Source organism: Mus pahari, chromosome 21 (genome assembly GCF_900095145.1).
Source record: "Mus pahari chromosome 21, PAHARI_EIJ_v1.1, whole genome shotgun sequence".
NCBI lineage: Eukaryota > Metazoa > Chordata > Mammalia > Rodentia > Muridae > Mus > Mus pahari.
Genome location: NC_034610.1, coordinates 2,895,037 through 2,899,564, shown reverse-complemented (window position 1 = coordinate 2,899,564; position 4,528 = coordinate 2,895,037).

The following is a 4,528-nucleotide window of genomic DNA, read 5'->3' as shown; positions in this document are numbered from 1 at the left end:
TATATATATATATATATATATATATATATATATATGAAACTGAAGAAATGGCAAGTCTTAGCAGTTAAGAGAATTTGTTTTTGTAAAGGGCCTGGGTTCAATTCTCAGTGCCTACATGGTGGCTCACAGCCATCTGTAACTAACTCCTAAGCTCTCATGTAGTGCACATTCATACACATAAACTAAAAAAAAAAAAAAAAAACACTTAAGGTAATTAATCCCAGTAAACAGAAATGACTAAGACATCTTGCAGTCAATATTTGGAAACCAACACCCTAAGCAATTAAGAGTGCTGCGATTACGGTCATCTAGTCAAAGGATCCAAACCATGCTAATAGCTGTCAGTGAAGAAGTCCCTGCAACTGCTCAGGGAAGCAGTTATCTAATTAGTGGATTTTAACAAAAGTTGGCTCCTTGCTGGGTAGGCTCAGCATTTCCTTGGCAGTAAAAGGGAACAGATGTGTGAGAGACAAACCTATTACAAACACAAAACCAGCTCCAATCTACGGCATCCTAGCTCAGCAGAACCAGCAGGGAAGCCCTCTGGCAAGGTGGGTGCTTTAAGCCTGTCTCAGAACATTCAAACATGGCTAGGTCTGGGCTGTAGGAGGTAGTAGTAGTAGTTGAAACTCCCAATGTAACCCTAATACACTCAAGAAATCAGAGCTTTTTTTTGTTTTGTTTTGTTTTTGTTTTTGTTTGTTTTTTGACACAGGGTTTCTCTGTGTAGCCCTGGCTGTCCTGGAACTCACTCTGTAGACCAGGCTGGCCTCGAACTCAGACATCCACCTGCCTCTGTCTCCCGAGTGCTGGGATCAAAGGCGTGCGCCACCACGCTCAGCCTGAAATCAGAGCTTTTTGTCTCAAATAGAAATCTTATGTTTTTTGTTTTGTAAACATTTGGGGATGAGGGTAGACATATGCTTTCAGGACAGAGGACAATCTTCCAGTCTCTTGCAGCCCTCAAGATGGCTCCGTGTGTAAAGGCAGTTGCTGACAACCCTAGTGATCTGAGTTCAATCCCTAGAACCCTTATGGCAGAAGACGAGAACCAACTCTGGCAAAACTTTGACTTTGCTATGATACACATGCCTCTCTCACCCCGCCCCCCACTGGTTCCTGCTCAGTGTTATTGATAACAAAAGATCATGAAAGTTCACATGTCCAAGTGGCATGGTCCCACTGGAATGGAGAAATAACTGTCTTATGTTCCTAGAAGAGGCAGAAGACAATCAGTGCAGGTATCCCCAAGAGCTGGACTTCTGCAGTGTTTTCTTCTTTTGCTTCCTTTTCCCAGTCTACTATATGAGATGTGTACTGTGTATCACCCATTAAAAACAGATCTTCAATTAAAAACTGAGGAAAAGCAAGTGAACCTTACCTTCATTTAACAAAAAGCAGAGAGACAAGGAGTAACTAGTTTAAAGAAAAGTGCAGTGTGAGAGAAGCTCAGGAGCCAGAGACAAACGGACAAGTATGGACAGGTCTGCACCAAAGCAAACTTTGACTCCTGTAACAGATTTGGAATAGAGAATAAACTGGATAGAGACAATGCAGATCCTGAGGAAGAGCAGGGGATGAGGGGAGGAAGCTCTGCTGTTCATGGACAGTAGGGTGACTGTGGTTCACGTTATACACCTTATTGCACTGACTTGACCAACACATGGTATACATGGATCGAATTATCACGATGCACTCCATAAATATGTATGGGTATTATATGAAAGTGTTAATAATGGAGAAATAATCAAAACCACATTCTTCTGAATAAAAAATACTGAAGTTTTGTTGCTGTTTTGCTTAAAGACAGGTTCTCACTATGTAGCTGTAGCTGCATGGCATTTACTTGTAGACCAGGTGAATTCCACAGAGATCCACGTACCTTTGCTTCCTGAGTGCTGGAATTAGAGGCATGTAAAGTTTTAACTGAAAACTTGGGGAAGAAGGGGGTATAGCCATAGAGCATTTGCTTAACTTGTTCAAAATCCTAGCTCCAATCCTCAGTACTCCCAACTCCCACCCCCAAATAAAACTTCAGGATTTCCTCTCCCCTCACTTGCTCTGTAATACATACTGAGAGGAGCTGGAGGGTGTATTTGGGAGCTAAAGTCTTTCTCTTTGGCTCCTTGAGGCATACAAAGAAAATAGTAGCACCAGTGTACTCCATCAGTGGTGCTGAGTTCAGCCTACAGTCCCTGTTGCCCCTCAGGCCCCTGCACTTGTGCAGATCTTGGCAGCGGGAGCATATAGACGAGGGAATCCCTCGTTCACTGGACAGGAAGCAGAGAGAAGCGGGATCCAGAAGGGGCCAGGGCAGATACAAAGTCAAGGGCATGCTTCTAGTGACCACCCGCTTCAGCCGACGCAGCCCCACCACACCCAATAATGCCACCATACTGTCAATCCACCAAGCTACTAATACTCCACGTTTTACACCAGAGCCTCATCATCTGATTCTCTCTGGAAAAGCCACCAGACACACCAGATGTGCCTCCCTAATCCTATAGGTCTGTTACATTCGGATTAATGGTTACTTCTAAAAATGGAGAACTAAGTAGGGCCTAGTCCTTCAAGTTAAATAGGCTTAATAATCTGCAAAGTGGAACATGCATACTTAATATCCTCTCAGAGAAAAAACAAAATTATGTCAAACTGCCCATACAACTAATGCTAATAATAAAACTACTAAATTTTGGTGGTATTAGGGATTGGTCCCAAGGCCAAATGCACACTAGACAAAGGCCTTACCACAGAGGTACATCCATCCTCGACTCTTAAAAATAATTTTGGCTATCACCTATATAGTGTATTAGAAGTTAAGGACAGAGTCCTTGTTATCTATAATCAGTAATGCCATCACTATTCACTAAAACTGACTGCTCAGAGCACATGTTTATGTCAACTATAATGCATACTCAGGGGTCCAGAGTTTTAAGACAACCACATTAATTATACAAGGAAATCTGGGCTCAAAGGTTTTTACTTACTACAGTATTTAAACAACAAAGCAGGGGTTAAAGAGATGGCTCAGCGGTTAAGAGCACCAACTGCTCTTCTGAAGGTCCCGAGTTCAAATCCCAGCAACCACATGGTGGCTCACAACCAACTATAATGAGATCTGACACCCTCTTCTGGTGTGTCTAAAGACAGCTACAGTGTACTTACATATAATAATAAATAAATCTTTAAAAAATTGTTAAACAACAAAGCAGGGCCCAGTGTGGTAGTGCACACCTTGAATCTCAGTACTAGAAAGGTAGAGATAGGCAGATCTGAGTTCCAGGACAACCTGGGCTACAAAATGAGATCCCATCTTTTTTTTTTTTTCTTTTAAAGATTTTATTTATTTATTATATGTAAGTACACTGTAGCTGTGTTCAGACACTCGAGAAGAGGGAGTCAGATCTTGTTACGGATGGTTGTGAGCCACCATGTGGTTGCTGGGATTTGAACTCAGGACTTTCAGAAGAGCAGTCAGTGCTCTTAACCACTGAGCCATCTCTCCAGCCCATGAGACCCCCATCTTGAGGAAGGAAGGAAGGAAGGACCCCTTTACATTACTACTGTCTCCTCATATTTGGAATTTTGTTAAATGTAAAGACAGCAGTCTACTCCAGTAACAAGTAGCAGGTATTTCTCATCACCGATGTCTAAAATATATCAAATCAAATGTCAATCAGATTCTAAGAATCAGAGCCTAGACAGAGGCCGCTAGAGAAATTCTGCTTTGCTGTAGTTGGCCCAGTCAGCCAAGCAGCTACAAGGGCTCTCACTGCTGTCAGTGGAGCCCATCTTCCCAAGTGTCCAGAGAGAGCCTCTGCATGCACTGCATACTTAATAACAGACTCTTCCTTCAACCAACACTCTTGGCCTTCCATGTTCACTTGCTTTCTCCAGCCACTTCCAAGATCCTAAGTTTTCTGTTTTAATATAAATGGTACTGGTGCTCAACATATCAAAAACTGAACTGACTTAGGGATGACTGAAATAAAATCCAGTACTGTTCCAATACAGCTAGAGTGTCCATAAAAATCTATTTTCTACTTAATTCTAGTATCAGATGTATAAGTAACAATCCACTGGAAAGTTTACATTATAGTGCATGATCAAAAAGTACATAGGCAAGAACTGTGCCGCACATTGAAGTGTGGCAACTTGCAGATCCTGTAACACAGTGCAAGTTAACTGAAAAGGACTAGCTGCCTTCCATAACACAGAAAGAAACTAGGTTTGACAAGAACATACATAATATCACCTAGGCTCTCTTTTCTGTTGGAAAGTTCCCACAAGGGGCCAAGAGGCACTGTCCTCAGTAAAGAATACAAAGTCCCTCTTACTGTTTATCTTGGCATTAACAGTGGCTCCACATGTTTCTAACCTAATGTACTGCTTCCTAAAAGGCTGTTTCTCTATTCCTATCTATCTTTGTTTTATGTTTTTTTTGAGACAGGGTTTCTCTGTATAGCCCTGGCTGTCCTGGAACTCACTTTGTAGACCAGGCTGGCCTCGAACTCAGAAATCCACCTGC